We start from the raw sequence: 11,476 nt of genomic DNA on the forward strand, positions 1-11,476 counted from the left end.
GATGATGAGCCATCTTTGCATTCCTGGGATAAACCCCACTTAATAATGGTGAATGATCATTTTAATGTATTGTTGAATTTGATTTGCTAATATTTTGTTGAGGATTTTGCCTCTATGTACATCGGGGATATTGGCATGTAATTTTCTTTTCTTGTGGAATCCTTGTCTTATTTTGACATCAGGGTAATGCTGGCCTCATAAAATGAGATTGTAAGAGTCCTTCCTCTTCTATTTTGTGATAAGTTTGAGAAAGATTGGTGCTAATTCTTCTTTGAATATTTGGTTGAATTTACCAGTGAAGACATCTGGCCCTGGACTTTCTTTTGTTGAGAGATTTGCTTTTTTTTAATCTACATTTTTATTCACTTTTCAATAAATTTATATCTTTGAAGGAAAAAGCATCACATGAATTCTGTGTTTAATGGCCTTAGCACAAAAGTTGCTTCCGAATTTGGCATGAACTCTGCCACTGTTCCTGAGTGTTGGTTGTCTTTTCCCAGATAACTCTGGTTTTGTTGGATTTTCTGCCAGGAGTTACTGTGTTGTTCTTTGCTTTGTACACATAAGCACATGCCCTGCCTAGATAGAATTCAATTTCATCTTGGACATACACACCTTCAGTTTTCAGGAGAGCTGTGTGCTCCCTCTGGTTCCATAGACCCTGATTAAAACCAGCAACAATAGCCTTGGACCACAGCCTTCCAGACACATTTATTGTTTTAGAAGTCTTGTTCCCAGCAGGCTGAAGGTCAGGCGACCAGCACCATCAGTCCCATATCCCCTCAATCCTGTCCTCTCTGTTGCTGGAATCCATAGAAATCATGAACTGGTAGAGCCTTGGAGCCACACCAGTGTCTCAGCAGGAGCAAATAGCTGAGCCTCAAGAGGTTTTTTAATTAATCACTCAATCTCCTTACTAGTAATTACCCTGTTCACATTTTCTATTGCATCATGGTTCAGTCCCGACAGATTGTTGTTTTTAGGGATTTATTCATTTCTTCTAGGTTGTTCAATTTGTTGACATGTAATTGTTACTAGTAGTCTCTTATGATTCTTTGTATTTGAATCTCCATGAATACGACAGCTACAATTGCAGACTAATATCAGTGTATTTGATCACAAGTAGGGCTATTGTCCATGACATGTCTCTCTAAATGGTGAACAACAACCTCTGATCAAGTTCAAAACAAGACAAAGTCCAGTCACCCCTGGTTTTATACGGTAGCTACATTCTTAGAAATGAAAAAAAGAAGAAATTAAAATCTATGGAAATCTCAAGGTACAGCAAATCTATGCAAAAAAAAAAAAATTTGGTGTGTTTATATTAAATAGTGTTGATATCCTGAATCAAATAACTAAAAATGACTTAATAACTGTCCAGGAGGACATTAAGAGTGAAATAGAACACAGAGGAAGTTGCCAGATAAAAAGGCAATATATGAGACATACTGATACAAAAAGTATATTTGTTGCTTATCTGACATTTGAAATTCAACTGAGTGACCTTATTTTATCTGGCAACCCTAGACCTATGGCAGTCTTTGTTTTATGGGACTGTTTGGCAAGTCAGCTAGCATTTTTGTCCCCCATATATTATATACTAGCAGGCCACTTCATTTCTCTACATTCATAACACTCTGTCATCAAATGTGTGAGGTTCCTCCTCTCACCTGCTAATTTCTCCAACACCAATTAGTCATACTACAATTCAGTTTTGACACTAAGTACTCAGAATTAGTGCAGGCCCCACAGGTTAATATCTCAGCCTTACGAGACTGCCCCCAGTTTCAACGCCAATCACAAATCCTAGGTTGTCACCTGTACTTCTGATCAAATCGGGATGCCCACAAGCCCCTCGTCAGGTTTGATAATTTCCTGTAGTGACTCACAAAACTCAGAGAAACATTAGCTGACATTTAAAAGTTTATTTTTTAGAGTATGATAAGGGATACAGACAAACAGCAAGATGAAGAAGTGCATAAGATGAATTCTGGAAGGGTCCTGAGCGCTGGAGCTTCTGTCCCCAAGGAATTTGGGATGCATCACCCTCCCAACCCTTAGAGAAGGGAATGGCTACCCACTCCAGTATTCTTGCCTGGAGAATTCCAAGAACAGAGGAGCCGGGAGGGTTACATCCATAAGCTACAGTCCATGGGGTAGGACACAACTGAGCAACTAACACACACGCACAGCTTCCCAATTCCTCAATGTTGTTTGCCAACCCAGAAACATTCTGAACACTATAGTTTAGGAATTTTTATAGCAACTTCAGCATGTAAACATGACTGATTATTAATTCAATATCTAACCCCTCTTCTCTCCCCAGAGGATAGGAGGTGAGGAAATTTCCAAGCCTCTAATCATGACTTGGACCTTCTGGTGACCATCCTGCATCATGAGTAAGACACTCCTAGCATGCTTATTACTCAGGAAATTGGAAAGATTTTTGGAGCTTTGTGTCAGGAACCAGGAGCAAAGACCAAATATGTATATCTCTTTTTATGTCACAGAACCCCAATAACTCTTTTAAAAATTCTCACAACTTCCAAAATGCCTTTTATGGGATCTGTCCCTATTGAGAACCACAGTCCTACAGTGAAGATCACCAGAAGAATCCTACATATGCACACAGAGCCCTGATTAACTTTTTAGTGATCGAATCAAACCTTAACAAACAGCTAAAGATTCACAGACATTCGAAAAAGATCCTCAAGGTGAAAAACAACCATGAGAACAAGTGGAATTCTAGAAACAGAAAACAGATAATTGAGAAAGGAAGATATTCATTAAGCAAATAATTTATGAACAATTCTTTGTATCAAAAGACTTGAGTTTCAAGATTAAAAGAGCTCATTGAGTGCCAGTACAAAGAATACAGTCCACATCATGATAACATTTCAGAACACCAGGGATGAATAGAGGTTTCTAAAGTGAAAGAAAAAGTTATATCAAAATAACTATGAATAAGAAGGGCCATTCCTCCACTGTAATATAAGGAACTAGAAAATATGGAAGAATGTGTTCAAGATTCTAAGGGAAAAAAAAAAACATTTTCAGTCCATTCTATACTCAGTTGAATTATCTATCAGCTATGAAGATAAAGGAAAATTCAGGCTTGAAAAGTCTCAAAAGACTTTTCTCCCATGTATTTTTTTCTCAAGAAGCTATTTGAAAATGCGATCCATGAAAAATGAGGCAGTTAATAAACCCCAAAAGAGAAAGTCATGTCATCTAGGTATCAGACTCAGGCACAGGCAATTTCCAGGTTTATGAAGGGAAGTTCCAGAGCTGTAGCTACATAACTGGCCCAGAGAGTAAGACATTTGCTTGGAGCTAGGTAATGGAGGCAGAAAAGTTGTCTGAAAGTTATCTGAGAAGTTATCTGATACATTTAACTATGTGAACAATTGTGTTAAGAATCTGACCATTAGAACCAAGACATTTAAGCAAAAGAGGGCAGAGGGGTGGAAGAGCAATTATTAACCCTAATAATATCAAAATGTTTACAGGAAAGGAGGAATAGTTCTTGGCTTTGCAATGAATAGTATTTATATAATCATAATAATTATAATACTGGAAATGGATTTAACCAAGAATTTGAGTTAAGTTACTGGAAAAAAGAAGGAAGTAGCAAGAAAACAATATCCATTTAACTAGTGAGAAAGCCCATAGTTAGGTCATCCAACCAATTACATATATGCATATCCATAGAAAAATAGAGATAAACACTAAAGAAAAGAAAGAACTAAAAAATAAAGTTAACTGGACAAGGGTAGCTGTTTTTCCTTATGAGACTTTTGGAATAATTTAATATTTAAAGCTATATGTTTCTATACAAAAGTAAAAATTAATTTCAAGAAATTAATATGGCTGTGGTAGAAGTAGTCTGGAGGACTTCCCTGGTGGTCCGGTGGTTAAGAATCCCCCTGTCAATGCAGGGAACATGGGTTCCTTCCCTGGTGTGGGGAGGACTTCCCACATGCCATGGGACAGCTGAGCCTGTGCATCACAACTACGGAGCGCAAGCTCTGGGGACCACAAGCTGCCACTCCTGAACCTGCTCGCTGCAGCTAGAGAAAGCCTATGCAGCAGGCAGAATAAAATAAAACGGATCATTAAAAAATAATAATAATCTGGAAACGTTTTTGTTTCGTTCTGTGTGGGTTTTTGGTTTTTGTTTCTTTTTTTCTGCGCTGGTCTTGGGTGCTGCCCAGGCTTTCGGAGGGGATTGGGCAGGGGGGGCAGCTACTTTTCCTTGTGACGTGCAGGCTTCTATTTGCAATGGCTTCTCCTGTTCAGGAACACAGGCTCTAGACTCAGGGGCTCAGTAGTTGTAGTACACAGGCTTAGTTGCTCCTCAGCATGTGAAATTTTCTCAGACCAGGGATTGAACCAGTGTCCCCTGCATTGGCAGGTGGATTGTTAACCACTGGACCACCAGAGAAGTCCTGGAAACTTTTGAAAGTAAGAGAATCTGCTGCATTCGGACACTAAATTTATTCATTAAGCTACTCTCTGTCTTGTGATGGGGCAAAATAGATCAGCCTCTTTGAATAGGGAAATCAATGACTCCTGTTTAGAAAAGGACCACAGGGAAGGAGTTTGGGAAGAACCCTGCTGTACGCACCTGCTATGACCATAATCCTGCTGTCTTATTCAGAGTTTTGCCACGTCGCCAGGAGCAGAAAACTGCTTTCTTTACCACATAGAGCAAAGAAACGAGTGGTTTGATAACAAAGACTGATAAATGTCTCACTCAGAGGAAGCCTGGGCCTCCCAAAAGTTATAAATTCCAACTTTGGTGACACTTATCAGGGTTCCGGAAGTTGCAACTGGGACATGGAGAAACCACAAAAGACTAGTGCTTTCTTCAAACACAGAGAAAGACCTGGAGTCAGTTTAAACAAAGATTCCCATCTATTGAAGCAGATTGGTAAGAAAAAAGTCTAAGAGATGTGTCTACCTCTGTAAATCTTGCTCTAAATTGCAGGTTGCCTTTCATGCATAAGATTAGAGATTTAAGATTAGAAATTGTCCAATCGCTGTTCAGTTTTAATGGCGAGTTTTATTTTGGTAGGAAAAAAAGACACACAAATGGACTGAGTGGGGTGCTATAGTTTGTGACTCAGTTAGCCATACTTAGGAAAAACCTGTCTGCCATGATTCAAATGGGTGGCAGCTCCACCTGGACTACAGAACTGGTGTGTGCAAAGAGACGGCATCTTATGGCCTCACCATCCTGTTTCTGGGACTTCATGAGAAATGGTACTTTCCTTTGGGGGCCTATAGGCCACCTCAAGCAGATGTGAAGATTTGTACATGTTGGTTCATCACAAATTCTGACTGAGGCATTGACATTGATTTGGTTCCGAGATAAGAATGGACTATATCCCAGTGTACTTTAATAAGTATTCCATTAAGAAACTTTGAATTTTTAGTAAGAGAAGTTGAAAAACCTATGAATTAGAGATTTTAGGCAATCATTTCTGAAAATGTTTTTACAAAGTTCTGGTTGGTTTATAAAGTAGACCCTAAAGACAAAACGGAGAAGGCAATGACACCCCACTCCAGTACTCTTGCCTGGAAAATCCCATGGATGGAGGACCCTGGTAGGCTGCAGTCCATGGGGTCACTAAGAGTCGGACATGACTGAGCGATTTCACTTTAACTTTTCACTTTCATGCATTGGAGAAGGAAATGGCAACCCACTCCATTGTTCTTGCCTGGAGAACCCCAGGGACGGGGGAGCCTGGTGGGCTGCCGTCTATGGGGTCACACAGAGTCGGACACGACTGAAGCGACTTAGCAGCAGTAGCAGCAGCAAAGACAAAAAGATAGACATAGGACATAATCAGCAAGTGTGAGTGTGCTGTTGGGGCCAGGGCAGGCCACCCTAAAACATGTCTCAATGGCATATTATTTTTTGAATTAAAGCTACTTAAGAAATGGATTACGCAAGAGGGATACTTTGACCTTCCTTTCTGTCTCCCCGAAAGTAGGAAATAAATCTCCCATATGAAAAGTGCCCTCCCTATACTAAGAGGTAGAAAGTGAAAGTGAAGTCACTCAGGCAAGTCTGACTCTTTGTGACCCCATGGACTGCAGCCTACCAGACTCCTCCATCCATGAGATCCTCCAGGCAAGAGTACTGGAGTGGGTTGCCATTTCCTTCTCCAAAAGGTAGGACATCCTTATGACCAGGGACAGGAAATTCAAAGCCAAAAGCCAAGAAGCCTATGTAGACAAAATTTATTATTTATTTAATAATCTTCCACCCAAACCCAAACTTTGCTTAAATTCCTAACTAATTAAGCACCCAAACCTAAGTTTCTTCTTCCTGCCAATTCCTCTCAAAATTATTGTTTCTTTTCTAAAATGTATAAAAGCTGTCTTCTTTGGCTACTTCTTAGGTCCCATTTCAATGAGACCTCCATGAACATGAATTAAACTCATCTTTTCTTCTTCTGTTAATCTCTCTTGTGTCAATTTTATTGCTCGTTCAGCCACAAGAACTCAAGAGGGATAGAGGGGGAAACTTATTTCTTCCTGATGGTACCCTGGGTAGAAGGAGCAGCTTTAAGCTCTCAGAGGTGTCTGACACAGGTTTCGGCATCCTTTTGAGATGTAGAAACCACCATCTCAAACTGCAGAGTTCTCAGCTCTCCCGGTAAGCTCTGGCAAAGTCTCCTTTCGCGATTGATGAAATATGGAGTTTTCCTGGACTCTGGCTACAGAAGTCTGCCTGTTAATCAGGAAATAGTCACTCGGGGCGTTGTGGGTAAGATAGGATGTCAGCACACGGCTGTCCACACCAGCAATCTTTGCATAGTCGTGGTGGACTTCATGAGGATAAGAACACATAAGAAGGAAAGCTCTGCCTCATTCCCCGTTTCCTGCCTTTCAACTTCCTCTAGTAGTAAAATGCTAGCCACACAACTTTCCCCACTCTTCAGGAAACCAAATACTATTTAATTACTGCAGACACTAGCTACCATTCATGGAGTGGTTACTATGTGCCAGGCACACGCCTCATTTCCCTGTAACAATCTCACAAGAAGAGAGGTGCCATTTTCCAGATGAGGAAGCAGAGGCTTTAAGAGGTGATAACATGCTAAAGATCATGTAGTGCTGGCATTCAGATTTATACAGTTTGAGCAGATATCCTATTTCTATTTATTTCTGTATAAATAAACCTGAGTTGGGTTTTATTGTCACTTACAACCAAAGAGTGTTATCCAGTAGGGATGGTTAATGTGACACTGTACATCAACCGTGGCAAAACATGAAACCACCAAGCCCCAAGAAAGACAGGCATTGAGTCTCAGAATCTTCTGGAATTGGAGTTTCACATGCTTCAGTGCTTCATTCCCTATTTCTATTCTTGGTTTCTTCCATTGACTGGTTGATGGTATGTTAGAGTAGGGGGATTATTTCTGAGATTTCAAGTAATTTTTAATTTAGTCTAATATTTGTCTTTTTATTTTTCTACACTGAATATGTGTTTCTTACATAGTTTTTTAAAAGTATGAGGAAAACAAAATCAAAAGGAACTTCTGAATGCTGATTACTCATCACCACTTAATTGCTCATGATCCCAGAAATATATATATACAGACTCCTACATGCCAGAAAAGAGGATTTAAATGTGGCTGGATAAAATGTTGAAATGTCCATTATTTTTCTCTCTCACATTTTCTTTCACTTACCCTTTTTCTTTCACTCCAACTTAAGGGGTAGCCTGCTCTACTTCAACGGAGGTATGTGGTAGGAAGGACAGAAAATAAAAATAGCATGCAAAATACTTTCCTTTCTGGCTTTTATTTCCAAAAAGGTAAGGGCCAGAACGGAGAAGGCAATGGCACCCCACTCCAGTACTCTTGCCTGGAAAATCCCATGGATGGAGGAGCCTGGTAGGCTGCAGTCCATGGGGTTGCAAAGAGTCGGACAGGACTGAGCAACTTCACTTTCACTTTTCACTTTCATGAATTGGAGAAGGAAATGGCAACCCACTCCAGTGTTCTTGCCTGAAGAATCCCAGGGACAGGGGAGCCTGATGGGCTGCCATCTACGGGGTCACACAGAGTCAAACACGACTGAAGTGACTTAGCAGCAACTTAGCAGCAAGGGCCAGAAAGAGAAGAGGAATTGTGGGTAGAAGCAGAATATGTGGAAGAACCATGAACAGAAAATGATCTCCTCAATACTAAGAAAAGACTCACCAGGGAGAAGAGTAGCTAGCTGATAGTCTCAGAGTAATGACACCAAAGAGTAAGCTTTTTTTCTCTAACATCAAATAATTATCTAAAAATTTTAAAACAACTTTTTAAATAATTCATACACCAATGAATATAAAAGTAGAGGTGGAAAGTACTAACATAAGACAATATTTAACATCAACAAGACTCACCTAAACAGGCACCTCCACCAAAAGCTTTTAGAAAGTCTGAAGTGAGGAAAAAGTCACTGAATCAAGAATCTGGAGTTATTCCTACCTTGAAGCCACTCCTTTAATTTTAAAGCTCTCTAGAGACAGAGATGAAACAAGGAGTACAGTTCTGTGAAGATATTTTTAGTACTCTGCTTTCTTAAAAGCTTAAGGGAATTGGCACGTTCATATTTTTTATGTGTAAAAGGTCTGTCCTGGTTTCTTCTTTTCAGCTTCTGGATGTCATTCACCAAGGATCAGTGAGCTGGATGTTCCATAGGTGTGATCCAAAATTCTTCCCTACCAGCCTTTTCCCTTCCATCTGGGGATTAGCCCAGGCCCATGGGTAAATCATATCTTCTGCCAGGTAAATAACCCACTGCTCAAACCCAGAAAAGGCTGCAGGGCTGGGAGTTGGGGGTAAAGAAAGGGCAAGATCTTACCACCTGATTCAGTTTTCTGGTTGTTTCAAATTTTTCTTACATAAACTTTTTATCCTGGAATAATTTTAGATGTACTGAAAGGTTGCAAACATAATATAGAGAATTAGTATATACCTTTCATCCAGTTTTACCTAATGTTAACATTTTATAGTACATGATATATTTGTCAAAGCTAAAAAAATAGTATTAGCACATTTTGATTGAATAGACTTTATTCAGACTTTACCAGCTTTTCCTCTAATGTCATTTTTCTGTTCCAGGATCCAATTCAGGATACCATATTGCAATTTGTAATTCATTATTTTAAATTTTAATTGTATAAAATTGACACATATTCATGGTTTAAAAAGTCAAAAGATTGTATACCACTTAAAACAAAGAAAAGCAATGTGCCCAAAACTTTCTCACCTCAAGTTCCTTTCTCCCAAAGGTAAACAATTTTATCTTTCTCTCTCTTTCATCCTCCCTTCCTTCAATCCATTCACACTGACCCCTGGACTGTTCCTTGAACATGCCAAGCCTACTTTCATTTTAAGGCCAAGTCTTTACTCAAATATCTTCTTGCCAAAGAACTCTACCATGACCACTCTATTTAAAACTGTAACACTCATGCACTCCCAATCACTCTTACTTTGCTTTGTTCTTTCTTTTTTTCTACAACACTGTTGTTTATTATGCACATTGTTTATTATCTCTCTCTCTACTAGAAGATAAGCTCTATGGAGGCAGAAATATTATCAATGATGAATTTTAAACACCTAGAACAGTGCTTGGCCTGCAGAAGTCACTCAAATCTTCGTTCAATAATTGAATGAATAAATGAGTATTGAAAGAAAAGGAAGCAAGTAGGGAGATATAAACTTGTTTCTCCTCCAGTTCTGCAATATTCTTCTTGTTCCCATGTTGACAGAGACTAACAGGGAGCCAGCTGGCAAGGGAAAATTGTGGTGTGCAGGGTTCTAGTCCCAGCATTACAGAGCAAAATGCAGAAGGGTGGGTTCAAAGCTAAGACACAATCATGTAATAACTGGCATGTATACACACACACACACACTTATCTTGCCCTAATGATTACAATATAGCATACATTTCTATTTTTGGTTAAATCAATGTTTATCAATTATGTTATGGTTAGTATGTACTGTTGTTTACAGCTGAGTCATGTTCTGTGCATGATAACATTTCCTTTCTTATACAACTTTCTCTTTTTCTTGAATTTAATAATTGTTTTATCTGTGTTCTCAATTTTATCCCCAAAATTCTTCCATAGAACTATAAAAAACTCTTCTCAAAACAAACACATTAAGAGTCTATGAGCACAGTTCTTTTCTTGACCACATCCTTCTTGTCCTCCTACTTTATATTTTCATCTATTTAGTTTCTTTATTTCTATAGTTAAGTCTTCCCATATTCCATAAGAGCCTGTGTGTGTGTGTGAGAGAGAGAGAGAGAGAAAGAGAGAGAGAGAGAGAGAGGCTTTTAATACAAGAGTCCACAAAATCAAATGTATCAGATGATCCATTAGTACTTTAAATTTCTTTCCTCCCAGAGCCCTATAGCCTGCTCCAGGTTGGCTGTTTCTTCTTGAGGCCTGTTGCTTGGTTGTTGTGCTGGAACTTTCCTTTTCTATCATCCTGAATGTCTTCTCACTTATGTTAAATCCTCTATATTTTAAATTCTAGGCTTCTTCTTCTTGGTTTAATTGTTTTTTGAGACTCATATCTTGCAGTATCTTCCTGAGAAAGCATGGCATGGGAGATAAGTGTTTGTCTGAATTGGCCTAGTCTCGGTCTTGATAGATAGTTTGTCTGGGTAAGAAAATTTAACTTGAAAACTATTTTCCCCAGAATAATGAAGGTAATGCTCCATTATCTTCTATTTTCCAAGTTGCAGTTGAAATGTCCTATGCCATTCCACCTCCCAGTCCTTTATATGTAACCTATTTTTCCTTCTTGTACTCCTCTCCAGAAAAGCTTTGGTTGGTTGGTTAGTTGTGTCTCTGATGATCATGACTATTTATTTACTCACATGTGAAAATAAGAAACCAAAAAGCTGATCAGTGTGTATGGATGGAGCATGTTGAAAACTAGCCAATTTTTTTTTAATAAATCCATTCTGTCAGTATTTATTTTTGGACTGGTCAGTTTTTCCAGATAGAAATAATTTCATTTTTTATTTTAGGTATTTTGATGATTGGAGAGCCTGCTAAGTATATGGATTCTCACTTAATGGCACTCTTCTCAGTATTGCACTCTGCTCTGCCCTCTGTTGCACCTGAGTTCTCAACTCCAGAGCTTCTTTGCCACAGTCTCTGCAGAAAATATATTTGCCTCATTTCCTTGTCAGTCAATAACTGCTTGGTTGTGTGTAGTAGGGAAAAGGATATGAAGCCTAAGGATTTTATTCAGTCATTTTGTTTGAAGTCATACCCTGAACCATTTCTTGTTTTATACTACTGTGTGTCCCTGAGCATATCATGTTGAGGCCTCCATTTTTTCCTCTGAACTCTGAGGACCTTTGAGACCATGTATTCTCTAAGGTCTTCTCAGCCCTGGCCTTCTCAGCCCTAGCCTATGAACCTTCACAAGGTAGAGCTCTCTGCCTAGCA

At 39.1% G+C, this 11,476-nt stretch overlaps 1 pseudogene; it reads right to left on the reverse strand.

Moving 5' to 3' along the window:
• Positions 1-378: 378 nt before the first annotated feature.
• LOC129622695 (60S ribosomal protein L35a-like) lies at positions 379-6,613 on the reverse strand (annotated as a pseudogene).
• Between the last annotated feature and the right edge of the window lie 4,863 nt (positions 6,614-11,476).

The sequence above is a fragment of the Bubalus kerabau genome, chromosome 11, assembly GCF_029407905.1.
Source record: "Bubalus kerabau isolate K-KA32 ecotype Philippines breed swamp buffalo chromosome 11, PCC_UOA_SB_1v2, whole genome shotgun sequence".
In the NCBI taxonomy this organism is placed as follows: domain Eukaryota; kingdom Metazoa; phylum Chordata; class Mammalia; order Artiodactyla; family Bovidae; genus Bubalus; species Bubalus kerabau.